Genomic DNA, 23,674 nt, shown 5'->3' with positions numbered 1-23,674 from the left:
AATACGCTTCTTTACTATCACATGAATGCTACGGCTCCCCGCACACTTACGACACCCTCTCACTGACTCGTGAATGCTACGACTCCCCGCAGTATTACAACACTCTCTCACTAACCAGTGAATACTACGGCTCCCCGCAGTATCACGATACTCTCTCGCTGAATAGCGAATACTACGACCCCCCGCAGTATCACAGCACTCTCCCGCTATCCAGTGAATACTACGACTCCCCGTAGTACCACGATACCCTCTCCCACTGACTCATGGATGCTACGGCTCCCCGTAGTCTTACAATTACTCTCTCGCTCACTGACTCACCATGGGCTCACTCCATGGCTTTTCCCCGATAATCCCAAGTGATTACCCCCACTCGGATCCACTCGCTCTCTTATCACCTCATAATCTCATCATCACGTCATCACTACGTTGGGTTCACTAACTCATGCTCCACAACCCAACATATATAAGTTCACACACCCACTCAGTTTATGTACCACCACTCCTGATGTAAGTTCTCGTAGGCAAGACACTTTTCTCAGCACAGATACACCCTTAGACAGTCCCACTCCGACGAAAATTAACTGAGGGGTTCCCACTGGAACAAAAGTCGCTCGATACTCCACTCGCCATCTCACAACTCGAGTCTCAACATGACCAACAATTAGGATATCATACATGGGTACTTCGGTACACCATCACAGCATCTCACAATGTCTTGCCTCAACCACTGATCTTCCACTCATACAACCCGAAACCTCGAAATACTCCCATCTCACAAATCGAAACACGGAGGAATCGTCAATGACTGAAAACACGTTGACAAAATCCAAAGCTCCATCCTCTACTGATCTCCACCCATACGAAACTACTCATACCGACTCTGAAATTGGTTGACAAATCAACTGCTGCCCCTCCTGAAGTATAGATCTCAATCTATACCGATACCCACAAATCTCAACAATTGCACCCTGAACTCAGCGACCCAACCGCCTCGAACTCAACATTTACAAACCAGAAAAATCCCTGGTCACAATAAATTCTCTGACCAACGGCCACCTGCCGTGGATCCACTCATCCTTTCTTAAGCACATGCAAATACATCATCTCGCCTCATCCACTAACAACCCGAGTCTCATATGTCTGCACCGCAGATCTCCATAACCAGTTCTCTAACTGCTCCTGAACAAATTTCGTATCCTCTTAATAAAATACTAAGTTCTCCCCCACTCAAGGTTCGAACCATCACCAATTGGCATACCCACAATCTACTCCACCGACTGTTTCACCAGGTACATCACACTTAACTCTTGGAACATACCACGTAATCACTCAATGATCTTCCCGATGGAAACCAAGCAACTCCAAATATCCCGTAACCTAGACAAAAATCTCAGAATCCTCCCGATGTGACTGCCCCTAGTCATCTCGAAGCTTCAGACCGACACACCGCCGGATACCCCAACTGTTCTGAATTAGTCTTGACTCTCCATCTGGAAATAATGCACTATCACACACCTCGTCTCTGATTCCTCGACCAGCCTCCCATCGCAGAAATCATCATGGAAGCAAGAGACCTTACTTTCACAGTTGATACACAACGTAGAAAACGAGGGCCACCGCCCCAGTATACTCCTCTTGATCACTTGAAACCGCTGCTAAAAGCATGCCTGACTCGACTAAGGCATCTCTTTGTCCTCATCTCAGTCTCCACTAATAGCTCTCTCGTGGTATAAGGAAATACCTCACAGAAAACATACTGCCCAAATACTCTGGTGAAAAGGTTGCAACCCTATGCTACCCCACGGGGTTTACCTCCAACTCTGAAACCGGAAAGTCTTATCTCCTTCGCTTCTCCCAGAAATGGGGACAGCGCAACTCTTGTCACAGAAGGTGACGTCTCATCTATCGGTCGATTTCTCAACTCAGACCGCGATCCTCCAATAAGCATCACCTCTACTCATCCCAGAGTCTTGCGACTCCAACTGGCATCTCACCAATAATCTCCCGGAAACTAACTCGATTTCCCTCTCAAGGTAGGCTCCATTAAAACTCGCTCGACATGGCCCTCGGCCCCACACGCTATCACATCAGATCTCAGCCTAATCAATCACAACGGGATAACTGGTAAAACCAGAAGCACTAACCGCCACAAAATCATGGTACTCGAACCATGTAATCAACTCTCAATCTGCAATGAATCATGGTACCCGAACCATGTTATCTCCTCTCAATCTGCTATGAATCATTATACCCGAACCATGTTATCTCCTCTCAATCTGCTACTTAGAACCTCTGGTATTCTCCCCATTTCGAGTACGGGTCCTCTGCTTTCAGTAGTACGGGCCCATACTACCTGCCACATCTACCCGTACTTTCCACACGGATCGTCCCAGAATTCCTAAGTAGCTCCTCAACCTTCTCGACCACCAATCCCACTAAATCTGGTCGCTTCCTAGCGACTACTCTCCTCTATCAGCTTACTCATCTAACTAAGGCCACTCCCTAGGCTCTTCCTAGGTTCCCTCACTTCTCTGCCATCAGGTGCTGAAGAACTCCTTATGATGCCAGCCATCTACCTCCTGAATATCGTCATATTCACTTAGTAGCTGACTCCCATCATTAAGAGTTCCACACAGCACGAAGCAAGCAGCATTCGGGCATCGAATAATCTCTACCAACACGTAAAACCACTCTAGGTTACCACTCCACTTGCTCTACTCACACTCAAAAGGTATCACCATACTCAAGCAACTCTACCTCATGCAGGTATCTAACTACTCTCTCAGTAGGCTCATCCACTGCTCATCTAGGTATCTCTCCTAGATTACTCCCCTATTCAAGCTCTCTTTCTCTAAAAGATTCCTGTTGGATACTCTTACTCGGCACATTATCAAAGCACATCACAGATAGCAAAATTCCTAGGCTAAAGCATCACAAATCAGGCAACTCTAGCCCTAAGATATGAGATACCTAGCCTATCTTCTAGCATGCATCACTAATATCTCAATAATAATTCATAACAAAAATAAGTAAGGGTATTTTGGGAAATCACCGTTCGGGCTCTGGCTGATTGTACACACGGATCCACCTCGTTTTCTCTTAAACTCTTTCTTATTTTAGAAAAATTTATCTCTTTTTGAAAATTTTTCTCAAATCCTCAGTTTGAGTCGAAACACACCCGGAGGTGCATCCGAATCCCTCAAACCTAGGCTTTGATACCAACTTGTAACACCGTAAATTTTCAAACAAATTTTTCATTTTAATTTCACATAAATATCATAACACATTTCACAAAAATCCCATTTATTTAATTTACAAAACATAACTCCATAATTAATAATCCAGGATCCTCAAAATATAACTCTTTCTCTGGTGTGTATAATAAAGCCGACGCCTTCACGCGATCCTGAAAAGAACCTGAAACACATATCACATAACACTGTAAGCACGAAGCTTAGTGAGTTCCCCAAAATACCACATACAACACATTAGCCACTCGAGGCTATAACTGTGTAAGACCCTCCGGTCAATGTGTCTCAGTGGAACCCTCCAGTCCCACAGCTCGTTGGACCCTCCGGTCCGGTCTGGTTGGGACCCTCCAGTCCCATGGCTCGTTGGACCCTCTGGTCCGGTCTGGTTGAGAATCCTCCGGTGTCATAGTACGTTGGACCCTCCAGTCCGGTCTATGTATCACATAATATAACATACAACACATATATCACACAGAAAATGCATAACTCAAGCAAGCGCATAATACCCTCTGGTCACACATAAATTACCACTCTAGGTAAGTATAGTGAGAAGACTCACCTCGGATGACGAATAGCCCCTGTAAACGCTGCTGCTACACACCGGTCACTAACTCTGTGCGAAACCCACAATTATCCCAATTAGGAACTACGTCCAAACTCTCACTCATTAGGTCTAAAGGTAGTCCACTAACCAGCCCATCAATGATCTAAAACCCAAGGCCCAATAATAAATGCGGCCTCCCGAGGCCCAACTCTCAAATCTAAATGGCAAGCCCAACTCAAAGGCCCAAAGCACATATATATAATCCTCTGGCCCAAGATTCTATTGCAACAAGCCCAAACTCCAGGCCCAACACTCAAGGCCCAAATGAGACTTAGCCCAAAAGTCCACAGTGAGGTTACGCGGGGCGTACCTCCCTTGGTACGCTCAGCGTACTCACAATCCAGATTTGGCCATCGGGGACATTGGGGCAGTACGCGGGGCGTACAGGAATTACGCTTAGCGTACTCCCCAGATTCACACTTTCTACTCATTTGGTCTTAATCGGTTAAGACATTAACTCAAATCCCAGATTTGGACTCCCTAATGGCTCTTACTCCTTAAAGTTAGTGACTTTAAGCCTTTGCATGGCTGGAAAGGTCACAAACACCCAAAACACTCACTCCCTTATCTCAAAGAGCTCATAACACATACATGGCTTGATTCCAACGACCAAGAGTGGATTTTTATGACATCACACCACTAATATACTCAAAAGGGGTTGGTCCTAGTCTCTGGAACTCAAGATCTCATAAAGTCTCCACCTTTTTGGGACTAAACCCTAAAAGTCTTATCTATGATGCACATAACAAAAGAGTGGTAAAGTTTGAATCTTTATACCTCTATATGAAGCTCCCAACTCAGATTTACTCAGATCCAAGAGCTTGGACTCCCACTGTGACAACCCGAAATTTCTATTCTGTACAACATTTCAATTCAATAGGAGTCAGAACAGTTTTTGCTAACTTTCAAGCTTTTTGGAATAAGTTTGAGTCTTTTTAAGTTAGTACTTCGGGAGATACCAGGAGAGAGGATGCCCTAGGGTTTATTGTGCAACAATAACATTCCATAACTCCAAGAAATTGGAGTTTACGGCCTAAACAAAGGTGTTTACGGCCGTAAACCCTAAAAGGGAGTATATATATGACACTTAGTCATTATTTACACTTTTTCACAAACTCAAGATCCAAAATCCAATTATCTCTCAAGTAGCTTCGACTTTTCGTTCTAGATCTTCAACTTGTAAGTGTTTCTAACCCTTTTAAGTTGATATCTACCTTAATCTAGTGATCTAACACACTTCCATCCGTGAAATCATTCCAAAAGGTTAGATCTTCAAGTTTCACCAAGAACACCAAGAACATACACTAGTGTTCTTGGCCTTTTGGTACCTTTTCAAGCTTCTAACTAGTAAGTACTTCTATCCTAGAGTAGTATAAGGCTTGTTACACTTCATTACACCAAGAAATCACCCAAGAACACCAAGATCAAGGTGTTCACGGTCCAAGATGTTCTTGGACCGTAAACCCTATTTAGGGTGCCAAAGTGTGCCCTAGTCCCTTCTAAGCCTTGGAAACTTGCATGGAACCTTTCCTCCTTGTGCTTAGGACTCAAAACAATCAAAAGACCAAAACCATAGGGGTTTACGACCGTAAACCTAAAAGGAAATAGTCTTAGGACCGTAAACTCCATTTAGGAGTGAAATGGTGCCCTAATCCCTTCCATAGGCTTATACTTCAAATGGAAACACTTCTAAGGACTTGTAGAGCTTCAAAACAACTCATGGTCAAGAAAGCATGAGTTTACGGCCGTAAACTCATGGGTTTACGACCGTAAACTCAATGAGTTAGGGTCACAAAACCGTAAACTCCAAAGGAGTTTACCCTCGAACCCTAAACTAAATAGCAATGTCCTACAACACTTAGATGCAATCCTTATGACTTGTAGCACTTATATAAGGTGTTATACATGTCTTAGGATGTCTTAACTTTGTCAATTAGTGGTTTAAAGTCTAATTGGATACATATATGTGTGATTATATGTTAACTAGGATCATAGTGTGTGTACAAGTCTTCACTTGACACTTAGCATCCTACATCATCCGTTCATCCAAACCACCAACTACAGGTGAGTTCATACCCCTTAATCAATGTTTTAAATGATTTTAAATGCTTTAATGGGGGGGGGGGGGGGAATACAAGTAGAAAACAACATGTTATAGAATCAATCACATGTGATTTATAACTGTGTTTTCATCCAACTGATTTCACATACTTCAAAATGTGATAAACACAATGGTTTTTACTGATATACTTTGTTATCAAAATGATTTACTTTTGAGAGGTTTTAAGAAATGACATCAAGTCATTGTTAATTATTGTACAAATCTCTTAAATGTTTTACAAAACCTCTTTAACTTATTGTTAAAAACTATATCTATACACTTATCTTTCATAAATATATGTATTGATATGATAGCTTTCATCCTTCATTCAGTTCCCACACTCTTGAGTAGCAAGGGTGTATAAACCTTCTTGGACATCAAATACATTCCAGTAAACTATTATAGGAATAGTTTAGGGGATACAAAACATTATTCCTATTACAAGGAATTACACCGAAGTCAGTTCATTCATGAGTCTATACTAAATGCTATATGAAGAGATACACTTACATGGATCCTCTTACATGGATACACTTACATGGATACACTTACATGGATACTTGTACCTAGATACTATATGATGAGATACTATTACATATTATAAGTGTATATTAGATCTGTCTATCCTAGTACAAAAGGATACTATACGGGACTAACCATTCCGACACCCAGCTGTTAGCAGCAGACGTAAATGCACATCTACGGATGCCTACGGTTAATACTTTTACAAAGGTACCTTTACGGGACTAACCATTCCTACACCCTCCTGTTAGCTACAGAGGACAATGAACATCTACGGATGCCTACGGTTAATACTATTCGGCATTTACTATGTCGTGTTTATCCTAGTACCAAAGGATAATACTTAAATGATTATATTTTCCCTATTACTTTTATTTTGTGATACGTTCACATAAACGATGAGGTAGACTATATATTGTTAATAGTAGTCATACAAGGGAAAAACCATCTTTGTTACAGAAAAGCATTCCGGTCTTGGTAGAAGACTACTTTCAAAGCATTCCGGTCTTGGTAGAAGAATACTTTCAAAACATTCAGGTCTTGGTAGAAGACTACTTTTATACTAGTAGGAAATATAGGATTTTCTAGGGTTTTCACACTTATATCAAATGTTTCATTCAAAGATTTACATGGCATTCATAACAGCTTTCCAAATCAGAGTAATGACACTTAAATACTTATGAATTCACCAGCTTTATGCTGATCTACTCGCTTTCAAAATAACTTGTATTCTCAGGTCACCAGTAGACAAGTACGATGACCAGGTTTTGAGAAGACGGAGCACAGACAAGACTCGTATTTTATTTTGATTACAGATTTTGGTGTCTTATTACTATCAAAGAACACACATGTATTAAAACTTCACTTTTAATGCAATGGATGATGTTGTTGCTTGTTTACTACTTTGCACTGTTATGATACTTCACATGACATCCTCCACCCCTGAACGTTTCCGCCGTTCTTGGTTTTGGGGTGTGACAGATTGGTATCAGAGCATTGTTTATAGTGAATATAGTATATCAACCCATAAAAGATATACTAACTATAAATACATTGGGATTAAAACACTCTGACCAAGAGTTTATACTTTTAAATAATAAAATATTTAATTAAGTATACGTGCCTGCATTGATACTAAAATCGGTGTCACAATGACAAGAACAAAAGTATTACGATTGTTGAATATCACAAGTAAGCTTGGGGATGTATGGTCAGTCCTGGGAATGACATAGCCTGATCAACTATGCTGGTCCGAGGAGTGATTAGCATATGCCCAAGAATGGTTGTGATGTGGCAACAAGTCTAAAAACTTACCAACACAACCACAAAGAAATACCATAGGGGTATTTGGTGTTACTGTAATTACTTATCTAAGAACTAAATAGATTTTTATTAGTATGTCAATAGTCGTTTAGTGGATACACTAAGGTTATATGTACTAGGATGTCATAGACTTAGAATCTGTGAATCTTTGCTTTATGTCCTGTCCTCGTTGGGTTGGGGGCTTAGGGTTAGGGTCACTTATTCGAAGGTCTATCCTATCCGAAATACATATAACTGGTATGCACTAAACAAGTATTGAAGCAACTGATAAAGATCATCTTATAATTATCCTAGTTAGTTCGTCTATTTTAGTTATTTCTTATATCCCTTTTCTCGCGTAGATATCATGGCTGGATTCTATCCCCACGGCGACCCGTACTTCCCAAACCAAGGCAATGTTGGATGGCTAGAGGAAGAACCAGAAGATGATCATCCAATCCCTTTGGATGATCACCATGCTGAAGGCTTTTCTGATAGTTGTGACTCGGAGCCTGAAGTCAACAACCTACCTCCAGCTGCTCAAAACCCAAACCCTCGCCCGACATTTCAAGGACCCACACCCCTGTGGGCCACAAACTTGAATAGATGGAGCCAGGAACAGGGTCAACCCATCCCCTACAACGAAGAGAGAAGCTTCTACAACCTCACTGAGGGAGGTTCAGCTGACAGAGTCCTACCCATCATGGTTCGTAGGATTTCTAGGAATGACGTACAAGTTCGAGCAGCTATCAATCGAGTCGTGGAGATTGACGCCAACTATGGCGTTAACACAGTCCACATCCGCCAACTAGAGTCTGCTCATGAAGGACTTTGGTCCAGAATGCAGCTCTGCAGAGAGAACTTGCTGAAACCCAAGCTGAAGTCAAGGAACTTCGAGCTCAGCAAGTTAGATCTGACAGGCGTTTGAGGGACATAGAACGCCTACTGTCGGGATCAAGGACTCATGCTAGTAGTTCTCGTCACCGATAGAATCTCATCGACTTCTCTTTTGGATATAACCTAGTGGTGTAAAACTCTGGTCTAATTCCCTATCCTTGTAAATCTTAGACCTGTTAGGTCTTGATCTAGTCATAGTTCTGTCAAAATTTTCCCATCTTGGTTGATGTAAGGCCTATTCCTAGGCCACTTTTCCAGAACTTGTTACATCTATAATTCCAGTACTTTTGACAGATATCTAATCATATGGAAATTATTGTCCAAATGCTTTCACCTTTCGATACTAGATCCTCATTCAAACATTCTATTCAATTGTGCTCTTGGACTATGGAGAGTTAGTCCATGAGTCACTCTCATTATTCATTTATTCTTACCGTGTTGTCATCTCTTTTAAACGTATAGTTAAAAGATGCCGCCTCGCAGAAATCCAAGGCGTAACCTAAATAACGAAACACCGATACCACCACCTCCTCCACCACCTCAACCACCTCCTCTGTTCGACACTGCTATGTTCCAAGCAGCTTTCACGGCGGCCGTGGCTGCTCCCGTGTCACACATCAATACTCATGTCCCTAGTGGATCGGGAACAGGTGCACATCCTTCCAACCATGGCGAGAGCCATGGACATCCCCTGGAATGCACCTACAAGGATTTTACAAATGCTAAACCCCGAAACTTCAATGGAACTGGTGGGGTTATGGTCTTAAGGCATTGGATTGAAAAGACAGAAGCGGTCTTTGAAATCTGCGCCTGCCCGGAAGGCAATAAGGTCAAGTTTGCTACTTGTACCTTTTCTGACAGAGCTTTAACTTGGTGGAATGGCCACGTTAAGTCTCTGACTATTGTAGTGGCAAATTCGATCAGCTGGGAAAACTTGAAAGCCATGCTGATGAGAGAGTACTGTCCTCGAGGGGAAATTCAAAAACTCGAGCAGGAACTTTGGGGTCTGGAAATGGTTGGTTCCGACATATCAACCTACACGAATAGATTCTGTGATCTGGCAATTCTATGCCCTGACACGGTTGCTCTGGAGAGCAAGAGAATAGAGAGATATATTTGGGGACTGTCGCCCCAGATCCAGTCAAGTGTGTTAGCATCCAGGCCTGTTACTTTTGACAGCGCCAAAGAGCTGGCACAATTTCTCATAGATCACGGAAAACACCAGAACCCAACAATCCCTACACCCGAGCCACAAAAGGGAAACAACAACAACAAGAAGAAGAAAGGGTGGAACAAGAGGAAAAGTGGGGCTTCACAAGAGTCCTCAAAGAGACAACAACTAGTGGCAATCAATGCTGCCACGGTAACCCCTGTTGTCCCTGCAAATCCCTTACCAGCAAAGACTTATGCTGGAAATCTTCCGAGGTGCAACAAATGCAACTTCCATCACCACGGACCTTGCAAGGAAATGCAGTGCTCTAACTGCAACAGAAAGGGGCATACAGCCCGTTTCTGCAAAATTCCAGCAAAGCCGACCGCCCAAGTTCCTAACGCCGGTGTGGGCCAAGCTTGCTACAGTTGTGGCGAGGTGGGCCACTACAAGAGGAACTGCCCTAAGTCGGGGATGGCTGGCGGAGTAGGAAGAGTTATGACCATTGGCCACGAGGAAGCCGTAGCTGATCCTACGATAGTTACTGGTACGTTTCTCCTCGATAACTCATATGCTTGCATACTTTTCGACAGTGGAGCAAAGAAAAGTTTCGTAAGCCATAAATTTGCACACCTACTTAAACAAAAACCTCGTGTTTTAGATAAATCATTCATTGTAGAGATGGAAAACGGGAAAACGGAAAGTACTAACTGCATATACGTAGGTTGTACTCTAACTTTAGATGGCCATACTTTCAAGATAGACCTCATGCCTGTCCCAATTAAATGTTTCGACGTTATCATTGGCATGGATTGGTTGAGTCTTCTTCACGCCGACATCATGTGCTTTGAAAAAGCAGTTCGTCTTAACCTCCCTAACAACGAAACCTTAGTTATCTATGGCGACAAACCGAGTACGAGCCTTCGCATCATTTCGTGCATCCAAGCTCAGAAGTACTTACGAAAGGAATATCATGCATTCCTTGCACACATCGTCGATACGAGTCAAGAAGTAAAAGACATTCAGAACATCCCCGAGGTACGCGACTTTCCCGACATCTTTCCAGAAGAACTCCCAAGATTACCACCACAGCGCCAAGTCGAGTTCAGAATCGACTTAGTGCCAGGGGCTACTCCCGTAGCCAAATCTCCTTATCGTCTGGCACCGGCAGTGATGCAGGAACTTTCTAGTCAGCTTAACGAACTTCTCAAGAAGGGATTCATTAGGCCGAGCTTCTCACCATGGGGAGCACCGGTCTTGTTCGTCAAGAAGAAAGATGGATCGTTTCGTATGTGCATCGACTACAGAGAACTCAACAAGCTTACCATAAAGAATCGTTATCCCTTACCCCGCATTGACGATTTATTTGATCAACTTCAAGGAGCCAACTACTTCTCGAAGATAGATCTACGATCCGGATACCACCAACTACGAGTGTTAGAGGAGGATGTTCCCAAGACAGCCTTCCGAACTCGTTATGGGCACTACGAATTCGTAGTGATGCCGTTCGGATTAACAAACGCGCCCGCGGTATTCATGGATTTGATGAATAGGGTGTGCCGTCCTTACTTGGATCAGTTTGTCATTGTCTTCATCGATGACATACTCATCTACTCACGAAGTAAGGAAGAACATAGTCAACATCTCCGCAGAGTCTTAGAAACATTACGATCGGAGAAGCTCTATGCGAAGTTCTCGAAGTACAAATTTTGGATCCGACGAGTCGAATTCTTGGGCCACGTTGTTAGCGAAGAGGGAATACACGTGGACCCTTCCAAAATCAAGGCCATTGAGAACTGGTCAGCACCGAAGACACCTACAGAAATTCGTCAATTTCTAGGTCTCACTGGCTACTATCGCAGGTTCATTCAGAACTTCTCCCGCATAGCGAAACCTATTACAACATTGACCCAGAAAGGCGTGGCCTTTGACTGGGAAGAGAAACAGGAAAGAGCGTTCCAAACGCTCAAGCGAGCCTTGTGCACCGCACCAATACTATCCCTCCCCGAAGGGATAGAAGACTTCGTCGTCTATTGCGATGCGTCAAATCAAGGACTCGGATGTGTTCTGATGCAGCGAGGTAAGGTCATCGCCTATGCCTCGAGACAGCTGAAGATACATGAGGTTAACTACACCACACACGACCTGGAACTAGGAGCAGTGGTATTTGCTCTGAAAATCTGGAGACACTACCTGTATGGTACAAAAAGCACGATCTTTACAGACCACAAAAGTCTACAACATATTTTCGACCAGAAAGAGCTCAACATGAGACACGACGGTGGGTCGAGCTACTTAGTGATTACGAATGCGAAATTCGTTATCATCCGGGTAAAGCCAACGTAGTAGCTGACGCCCTAAGTCGGAAAGAATATTTAGGTCGTAGAGTCAAATCTTTGACTCTAACTATCCATTCACACTTGTCCACGCAAATTAAGGAGGCTCAGCTCGACGCTTTGAAACCTGAAAATGTGGCGGGTGAATCCCAGAGAGGGATGGATAAGAATTTGGAAGTCAAGGGTGGCGGAGCCTTATACCTCATGGATCGGATCTGGACACCGAAACACGGTGGCTTCAGAGACTTGGTCATGACCGAGGCACACAACACTCGTTATTCCGTCCACCCAGGTTCAGATAAGATGTATCTGGATCTTAAAAATCTATACTGGTGGCCTAACATGAAAGCAGATATTGCTACCTTCGTAAGTAAATGCCTTACTTGCGCGAAGGTGAAGGTCGAATACCAGAAACCCTCCGGTCTTCTGCAGCAACCGGAGATACCAGAATGGAAGTGGGAGCGGATCACTGTGGACTTCATAACCAAGTTGCCTACGACAACGGGTGGACTTGATTCCATATGGGTCATCGTCGACAGATTGACCAAGTCTGCACACTTCCTACCCATCAAAGAAACCGACAAAATGGAGAAACTTACGAGAACCTACATTAGGGAGATTGTACGACTGCACGGTGTTCCCATATCCATTATCTCGGACAGAGATAGTAGATTCACTTCTAGGTTCTGGCAGTCGTTACAAAGTTCCCTAGGAACTAGGCTGGACATGAGTACAGCCTACCATCCACAGACCGACGGACAAAGTGAGAGAACTATCCAAACCTTAGAAGATATGTTGCGAGCCTGTGTGATCGACTTTGGGAAAGCATGGGATACTCACTTACCCCTTGTAGAATTTTCCTACAACAACAGTTATCACACAAGCATAAAGGCAGCTCCTTTCGAAGCCCTCTATGGCCGAAAGTGCAGATCCCCTCTGTGCTGGGCTGAGGTGGGTGATACACAGTTAGCTAAAGGACGAGTTCCTGAAAGCACTCTCACTGGTCCGTAAATCATTCGGGAAACGACAAAGAAGATCGTTCAAATTCGTGAACGATTGAAAGCTTCTAGAGACCGACAGAAAAGCTACGCTGACAAGCGAAGGAAACCGTTGGAATTCCAGGTGGGCGACCGCGTTCTACTGAAGGTCTCACCCTGGAAGGGCTTGATACGCTTTGGAAAGCGTGGAAAGCTCAATCCAAGATACATAGGGCCTTTCGAGATTCTTGCCAGAATCGGCCCTGTAGCTTACAAACTCAATCTACCGCGCGAACTCAGTAACGTACACTCTACTTTCCACGTCTCGAACTTGAAAAAGTGTCTGTCTGATGAGACTCTTGTAATCCCACTCGACGAGATCGAGATCAACGAGAGCCTCAACTTCGTGGAAGAACCTGTAGAGATCATGGACCGAGAGGTCAAGCAAACAAAGCAGAGCCGTATCCCGATAGTGAAGGTTCGCTGGAACGCCAAGCAGGGACCTGAATTCACTTGGGAACGAGAGGATCAGATGAAACTGAAATATCCTCATCTTTTGCTTAGTTAATTGTAACTACTTATTTGCTTAAATTCTAATTTTGGGACGAAATTCCTTCTAACGGGGGGATGATGTGACAACTCGAAATTTCTATTCTGTACAACATTTCAATTCAATAGGAGTCAGAACAGTTTCTGCTAACTTTCAAGCTTTTTGGAATAAGTTTGAGTCTTTTTAAGTTAGTACTTCGGGAGATACCAGGAGAGAGGATGCCCTAGGGTTTATTGTGCAACAATAACATTCCATAACTCCAAGAAATTGGAGTTTACGGCCTAAACAAAGGTGTTTACGGCCGTAAACCCTAAAAGGGAGTATATATATGACACTTAGTCATTATTTACACTTTTTCACAAACTCAAGATCCAAAATCCAATTATCTCTCAAGTAGCTTCGACTTTTCGTTCTAGATCTTCAACTTGTAAGTGTTTCTAACCCTTTTAAGTTGATATCTACCTTAATCTAGTGATCTAACACACTTCCATCCGTGAAATCATTCCAAAAGGTTAGATCTTCAAGTTTCACCAAGAACACCAAGAACATACACTAGTGTTCTTGGCCTTTTGGTACCTTTTCAAGCTTCTAACTAGTAAGTACTTCTATCCTAGAGTAGTATAAGGCTTGTTACACTTCATTACACCAAGAAATCACCCAAGAACACCAAGATCAAGGTGTTTACGGTCCAAGATGTTCTTGGACCGTAAACCCTATTTAGGGTGCCAAAGTGTGCCCTAGTCCCTTCTAAGCCTTGGAAACTTGCATGGAACCTTTCCTCCTTGTGCTTAGGACTCAAAACAATCAAAAGACCAAAACCATAGGGGTTTACGACCGTAAACCTAAAAGGAAATAGTCTTAGGACCGTAAACTCCATTTAGGAGTGAAATGGTGCCGTAATCCCTTCCATAGGCTTATACTTCAAATGGAAACACTTCTAAGGACTTGTAGAGCTTCAAAACAACTCATGGTCAAGAAAGCATGAGTTTGCGGCCGTAAACTCATGGGTTTACGACCGTAAACTCAATGAGTTAGGGTCACAAAACCGTAAACTCCAAAGGAGTTTACCCTCGAACCCTAAACTCAATAGCAATGTCCTACAACACTTAGATGCAATCCTTATGACTTGTAGCACTTATATAAGGTGTTATACATGTCTTAGGATGTCTTAACTTTGTCAATTAGTGGTTTAAAGTCTAATTGGATACATATATGTGTGATTATATGTTAACTAGGATCATAGTGTGTGTACAAGTCTTCACTTGACACTTAGCATCCTACATCATCCGTTCATCCAAACCACCAACTACAGGTGAGTTCATACCCCTTAATCAATGTTTTAAATGATTTTAAATGCTTTAATGGGGGGGGGGGAATACAAGTAGAAAACAGCATGTTATAGAATCAATCACATGTGATTTATAACTGTGTTTTCATCCAACTGATTTCACATACTTCAAAATGTGATAAACACAATGGTTTTTACTGATATACTTTGTTATCAAAATGATTTACTTTTGAGAGGTTTTAAGAAATGACATCAAGTCATTGTTAATTATTGTACAAAACTCTTAAATGTTTTACAAAACCTCTTTAACTTATTGTTAAAAACCATATCTATACACTTATCTTTCATAAATATATGTATTGATATGATAGCTTTCATCCTTCATTCAGTTCCCACACTCTTGAGTAGCAAGGGTGTATAAACCTTCTTGGACATCAAATACATTTCAGTAAACTATTATAGGAATAGTTTAGGGGATACAAAACATTATTCCTATTACAAGGAATTACACCGAAGTCAGTTCATTCATGAGTCTATACTAAATGCTATATGAAGAGATACACTTACATGGATCCTCTTACATGGATACACTTACATGGATCCTCTTACATGGATACACTTACATGGATACTTGTACCTAGGTACTATATGATGAGATACTATTACATATTATACGTGTATAGTAGATATGTCTATCCTAGTACAAAAGGATACTATACGGGACTAACCATTCCGACACCCAGCTGTTAGCAACAGAGGTAAATGCACATCTACGGATGCCTACGGTTAATACTTTTACAAAGGTACCTTTACGGGACTAACCATTCCTACACCCTCCTGTTAGCTACAGAGGACAATGAACATCTACGGATGCCTACGGTTAATACTATTCGGCATTTACTATGTCGTGTTTATCCTAGTACCAAAGGATAATACTTAAATGATTATATTTTCCCTATTACTTTTATTTTGTGATACGTTCACATAAACGATGAGGTAGACTATATATTGTTAATAGTAGTCATACAAGGGAAAAACCATCTTTGTTACAGAAAAGCATTCCGGTCTTGGTAGAAGACTACTTTCAAAGCATTCCGGTCTTGGTAGAAGACTACTTTCAAAACATTCAGGTCTTGGTAGAAGACTACTTTTATACTAGTAGGAAATATGGGATTTTCTAGGGTTTTCACACTTATATTAAATGTTTCATTCAAAGATTTACATGGCATTCATAACGGCTTTCCAAATCAGAGTAATGACACTTAAATACTTATGAATTCACCAGCTTTATGCTGATCTACTCGCTTTCAAAATAACTTGTATTCTCAGGTCACCAGTAGACAAGTACGATGACCAGGTTTTGAGAAGACGGAGCACAGACAAGACTCGTCTTTTATTTTGATTACATATTTTGGTGTCTTATTACTATCAAAGAACACACATGTATTAAAACTTTACTTTTAATGCAATGGATGATGTTGTTGCTTGTTTACTACTTTGCACTGTTATGATACTTCACATGACGTCCTCCACCCCTGAACGTTTCCGCCGTTCTTGGTTTTGGGGTGTGACACCCACTCCTTCTTCTCCAAAGCTTTCTCTTCTCTTCAAGAACACATAAACACTCTCCAAGGCTCACAAATGCACTCACAAGCTCTAAAACGAGGGTTAGGGCACACTTAGGGTTTGATGTCTGAGAATGGTGGCCAGAAATGAGGCCATCATATCCTTTATATAGAGGACTCACCCTAAATTAGGGTTTTCACTCTGGGCCTAGTACGCCCAACGTACCCTCTGGTACGCCCATCGTACTAGGTGGCTCTGCTTGAAACTCACACACATGAGTACGCTAAGCGTACACACATGTACGCCCAACGTACTCTGCTGCCACCTTTTTCAATTAAAGGACTTATCCTGCCATAACTTGAAACTTCCATTACTTCCTCGATATAACTCTGTTTCCAATGAATCTCAAACCCACGGGAAGGTGACGAGATGCCCTAAGCTTCTAGCAACTCGTCGCAACCCCGAGACCTCCTCAAGCCCTGTTGCAGCCCACGAACCCTAATCACAGACAATCTGAAACAGGATGTTACAAGGAACATTCTGGAATCCCTAAAGGGAGTGGATGGTTTTGAGAAGCTCTAGAAGCCTTCTCGAATCATTCATGGTATTTGTTAAGGAAATGATTTGAATTAAGATTATATTTTATTATTTAATTGATTCAAATCAACTTTGTCTTCAAGTTACCACAACTATATAAAGACCTCCCTGGCCTTAAGAAATCCAATCCTAACCTTTTGTAAGGTTGAGCATTCAGTTCTCTCTCTCTCTCTCTCTGTCTGTCTCTCTCTCTCTCTCTCTCTCTCTCTCCCTCTCTATCACACATACACACACACACTCATTCTCTTTCTCTCTCTCTATCACTCCTAAAATTCATAGTGCTTAGACTTTTGGGTGTAAACATTTAGAGACATTCCTAATTTGGGTGTTAGATCCTTCTAGAAGTAACCAAGACTTTAGATCTTCAAGGGAATCAAAAGAAAATTTGATTTTACTTTAGGTTAGTAATCCTACCTTCTTTTGTGGTATTAATCTAGTTGTTTCAATAGTATGTTTCTATAATAGCGAAACCTAGATGTAGGGTGCAGTATACTAAGGGTTATTTATAAATCCTTCTGTTGCTTAAACGTTGTGTATAGATGCATAAAGAACTCATCACTTACTTGGTGAGCTGAAGCATCTAGTCGAAAAAAGGGGATATATGGAAAAGAAATAATTACCGAGTGCTTATTAACAATTGCAAGAAGGAAGTAGTGAGAGGAAAAAAAAAGGAAGATGTTGATAGGTCAATGAGAGGTGAACGTAGAGGTGAACATACACCAGTGATCATGACTCGTGAGGAAGAGTGGAAGACAACTTTAGGAAGACGGCTGAAGCATAAAACCTCGTCTGAAAGATTCCTATGATTTAGGAAGAAAGGGTATTATGGTCCATTAAGTTTTTTCTTTTCAATTATAATGATTTTAAAATATAAAAAACGGATTATTAAATAATAAAAACTATTTAAAAAATAGATTTGGACAAATCTAATATTTTAAAATATTAAGAAGGACAAATACGATATTTAGAGTTTAGGACACACAGATACCATATTTAAACGTTTAATAAGAGTTTATATGAGATTCTCCATAAAATAAAATTGTTTTGACTTTTTTGCCCCTATGCAAGACATAAAAAATATATCAATAGACTTTAATGCCACCTCTTAACCTATCAAGGGGTAATATTGTCATTTTTCATCATTCAGCATAGTCAGTCAGATGTATAATCAAACAACATTGTTTCTTTTCCAGTCAGAAAACTTTCCCATACAGTATTTTCCGTGACAGAAACTATCAAACGTGACCTAAGTGTTTATTTTTTTTCCCCTTATTTATCAATCAACAATTTTATTTTTATTTTTAATTTTAATCAAACCACTAAGTTAAAGCCTCTCATCGATTGATCCATTTAATTGTGAGCTTATTTTTCTTATTTGTCACTTTGAATATAAAATCTAACAAAAATAAATATTTTTTTATCCATCAAACCCATTAACTATCTATATCATAATAATGTACAAAGAAAATTACTTTGTTTCTAACAAATATATATCAAATCATTTCCGAACAAATATATTCAAATCACACCAACATTAAAAAGAAAAGATTTAACGATATAAAAACATTCATCCTATTCAAATTTCATATCACCACTTAAGAATTTGGAACCATCGATAATTGTATCTTCTTTTCATTTTGGAGTTTATAAACTGTAATGCAAAATACACACCAAAGATATCATATTTAATGGTCCTCCACCTTGCAGTAGAAAATAGAAATGAAAATCGAAAATTCGCAACAAAGATTTATCAGTTTAGTATGAACATTGAAGAATGAAAACAATGGTTTTTAGGCATTGTCAATTGCAATTGGTGGGTATAACATGTAATTGCTTAACGATAATAATATCAATAATAAACTCATAAATTAAAACTAACAATATAGAAGAAAAAAGTATCTAGGAATTAATAAATTAAAAATATATTTTTGATAGATATGTTTTTAACGTATGGTTAGAATGAAAATAATAACTAGTTTATAATACTACACCATTGTAACATTTTTTTTTGTGTGAAATTAGCTTTGCTGTTAATAGGTTTCACGGATAAAAAAGGAAATTTTTTTTTTTTTTTGTTAGACTTATGTTCATGTGATAAATATATATAAAAAAAAAAATAAATAAATAAATAAATAAATAAAAACTCATGTAAATAGATTGATGAGTGAGAGACATTAGTTGGTTTATTATAAATAACAATTTAATTTTGGTAAACAAGGAAACAAAACGTTTAAATATATGACTGATCATTATTTTTTTTTTCTAAGTTTAAAATAAAGACAAACGGTCAAAAGAATTTTATTTTGAGTGGAATGATCAAATTAAACAAGAGATTTCTAATATGAGTCCTAATGACACATATAATAAACATTAATTATAGAAAATATTACCATAATTAAATTTGAAATATATTAATTATAAATAATATTTCTTATAATTAATACATTTTATATTTTTCAATAAGAAATATTCTCTTTAATTAATAAATTTCATATTTAATTATAATGAAATTTCTTATAATTAATATTTTTTATGTGGGAACTTAATAGAAAATCCCGATTAAGGATTTGAAATATCATCTCACATAAAATATACTATTATGTCCATTTAATAAACGCATGTTTTGTAAAATCCTTTGGATAAAGACAAGTTTTGTGAATATCTAACTGGAGCGTATTTAAACATGGTGGATAAGTAAATCAAATAGTGTTTGAATTATAGTCAAAATAGTTTATGTTTCCTTTATTTTAGGCATAATTTGTTCTATTATTTAAATATTTATCGTGTTTTTCAACTGAGTTGCTTGATATTTCTCTCTTCTACATCCTACTTTTTCCTACCATTGGTGAATCGTGTTAGATTACTTGGGTTGAAACTTGTGTAAATAACAAGTAAAAAAATAAACCCTTATGCAACAAGTAAAAAGAATACGTGAGAATGGAAGAATTGAAACAAATATATTACTTAAACAAAAGTAAACTAGAAAAGGTCCTGCATAAAAAAAAATACCACACCATTGATCTATTTATACTAGACAAATAAGTATCCTACTTGAATTCTAAAACTATGCAGGATATAAAATAAAAACTTAAATATGGCTACTTTTCTAATTGCCCATTATTTAAACTAAACAAAATAAACTCCTAAAATAATAAAACCGATTAATCCAACAATCACCCCTTAATCAGTTTGGTCATACGAGCCACTCGTTCAAAACAATGCCGGTTCCTCTTCGATTAGACCAGCTTCTTCCTTTTCCCATTTAGGACACTCGTTTTTATAGTGACCAAGCTCACCACATTTGTAACATCTAACGTGACTTTTATCCCGGACACGTTCATTACCATCTCGACTTCTCCCGGACCCCCGACCTCTTCCCCGGCCACGTCCAAAGTCATCCCGATTTGAACGTTCATTGCCACAATGCTTACAAACATGTGACTTTTCGTCACTAGCCAACAACAACCCACCTTGAGTGTCCTCCACTTTCTCGGTTCCTCTTATACGCTCCTCGTATGTCTTCAATCTACCAACCGCTTCATCGAATAACATTGAATCCAACTCGAAACATTGCTCTATTGAAGCCACGATTTGAAGAAACGACTTAGGCATCGAATCTAGTAACCTTTTTACCAAATCACCTTCTTCAAGCTCATATCCAAGACTCCTTGCTTTTGACGCTAAACCGGATAATTTTGTCACAAAATCATCAACCGTTTCATCCTCCTTCATGCGTAAACTTTCAAGCTCCCTTTTTAAGGTTGCAAGTCGAGCTGTTCTCACCCGATCCACTCCCAAATACCGTGTTTTTAGCCCATCCAACACTTGTTTTGGGTCGGTGTAACTCGCCATTTGCAACACCATGTCTTCGGGTATCGCTTGAAACAAAAAGGCAAGAGCTTGTTTTGACTTCTTTTGATCTGGTGCTTTATCTAACGTTTTCGGTTCGACCGTCTCCCATATGCCATGTGCATCCATAATCGACTTGACTTTAACCGCCCACACCGGATAATTCGTTGGAGTAAAAATCGGAACTTGATATGTCAACGAACCTCCTTCTTTAACCAACGACATCCTTTTCTCCTTAACCCCGACTTCTTTAATCAAGCTTGTTCCGAGAGCACTCTTCCACCGGACAACAAGACAAGGTCACGACCACCTTTACCGTCTTCCGTCACCCGCAAAACGAACCAAATCAAAGCCACCCGCTTTGACGTCTTCCCGTTCGTTTACTCCGCGCCTCTGGTTAGTCTCTCACAAGCCCGATTAAAAGAAACCGGGGTTGCTTCTAATCAACCTCGAATCACACCCCTTCAACGAAACCGCGCTCTGATACCAAGTGTTAGATTACTTGGGTTGAAACTTGTGTAAATAAGAAGCAAAAAATAAACCCTTATGCAACAAGTAAAAAGAATACGTGAGAATGGAAGAATTGAAACAAATATATTACTTGAACAAAAGTAAACTAGAAAAGGTCCTGCATAAAAAAAATACCACACCATTGATCCTATTTATACTAGACAAATAAGTATCCTACTTGAATTCTAAAACTATGCAGGATATAAAATAAAAACTTAAATATGGCTACTTTCCTAATTGCCCATTATTTAAACTAAACAAAATAAACTCCTAAAATAATAAAACCGATTAATCCAACAAATCGTAATGACGACAGTAACAAAAATTTTAACTGCTCCCATGTTTTACTTGCTTTTCGCCTTAATGAAAGAATGCAAATCTCCGATGATCCAAGACGGTCCCTTATGCGAGCGTGACATGTTGTACGTCTGCTTGACGTTTATCATGTTTTATTTAATCTATCTAGCGGTTTGGTATCCAGTTTGCTCGAACGCAACACCAGCTCTTCGTAGGATTCACTGGCTTATGGCTGCATTGGTCCTTATGAAGGCGTTCACAAACTTGATGCCAATTATTCATGCGAATGTCTTCGTCTTCCTTTATCTGGTGATGAGTATTAGCCGTTTGTCTTTAATCATTGTGTTGATTAGTGAGTGTAGGCCTTTCGTGAATCCTTTTTTGCTTGATGTGGATAGATACGTTTTTAAAGTGACAGTCCTGCTTCAAATTTTGGGTGAGATAATTAAGATAATCATAGGTGTAACTGGCCCCATTATTGTTAAAGACGAGGATGCTTCGGAAGATATGCTTTTTTGGATATATTCCTGGATTTGCTATGAATTGGCATTTTATGTATATGATAATCTTATTATGCCTAGGGTGAATATTGATGATAGGACGACTAATGTTAGGTACTTCTATTTAGCGGCTATGGTATATTTGTTGGTTTCGCATATGCTAAAAAAACTAAAAAAACTTTGCCCATATTGATGAAGAAAATGCTATTTGTTCTCACATGGTGCATTATACTTTGTTGGAGGAAACGTGGAGTGCATTGTTCTACCCGTTGATGCTTAAAATGTTCACGGATCACTTTATTCTAGTCGATGAAATGCTGCGCAAAAATTTATGGGATTACAATTGGGATGTCCATGAACATGATGAATAGAAGCCGAGGTGGATACTTGGGATGAGGTATTTGATCATATTGAAATTTGATGTTTTTTTTTCGTTTTTTTATTAGTTGTCAACTATGGAATTTGATGTTAAAATTGATCATAGATGGTTCTTTTCCATTTATTTTAAGGTAATTCATGTCTTTGAGTTCTCCTTATATCTTACACTACAAGGAAAAAGACAATTAGCGGCAACAAAAGTCGCCGCTAAAGGGTTTCGTTGTCGCCGGTAATGGTAATAGTCGCTATTGATCAATTTGTCGCCGCTAAAGAGTAAAATCATCGCTAATGCTTTTGTCGCCGCTAAAGAGTATAGTCGCCGCTAATAATGAAGTCGCATGTAATGATAATGTCGTCGGTAATAACAATTTTCATTTGTTAATTTTTTTTTAATCAACGATTTTGGTTGCCGGTAACTACATAACAACATCCGATTAAATATCAAAAGTAATAGTGTCGCCGGTAATAGTGTCGCCGGTAGTTACATAAAACAACCAAAAGCTTTACAATTCTAACAAGTAGCAAAGCGTGACAAGTGTAATATACAAATAAAGCTCCTCCCAACATACCATCATCTTTGTTCCCATCGTTTCCTCGATTATTCTGTGATTGAAAAAACGAATAAAGTTCATCCCTACATGTCGGGTCGTTGAGTATTGCCCGAAGATTTTCCAACTACATAATAAATAACAACATATATAAACTTATAAGTTAAATTATCAAACATAAACAAAAACTATTAAAGTACATTGCTATTTTTAAATTAAGACAAAAAACCAAAGTACATTGCTATTTCTTGCACTTGGGACAAAAACCTAATTACCAAAGTTTTTAGCAAATAATCACCACAAAACCAAAATTACCAAATCAACATGCATTTTATGATGCCAAAGTAGATTGCTATTTTTAAATTAAGACAAAAAGCCAAAGTACATTGCTATTTATTGCACTTGGGACAAAAACCCAATTACCAAAGTTTTTATCAAATAATCACCACAA

Source organism: Lactuca virosa, chromosome 4 (genome assembly GCF_052849685.1).
Source record: "Lactuca virosa cultivar CGN04683 chromosome 4, Lactuca_virosa_CGN04683_v6, whole genome shotgun sequence".
NCBI lineage: Eukaryota > Viridiplantae > Streptophyta > Magnoliopsida > Asterales > Asteraceae > Lactuca > Lactuca virosa.
This window is presented reverse-complemented; position numbering follows the sequence as displayed.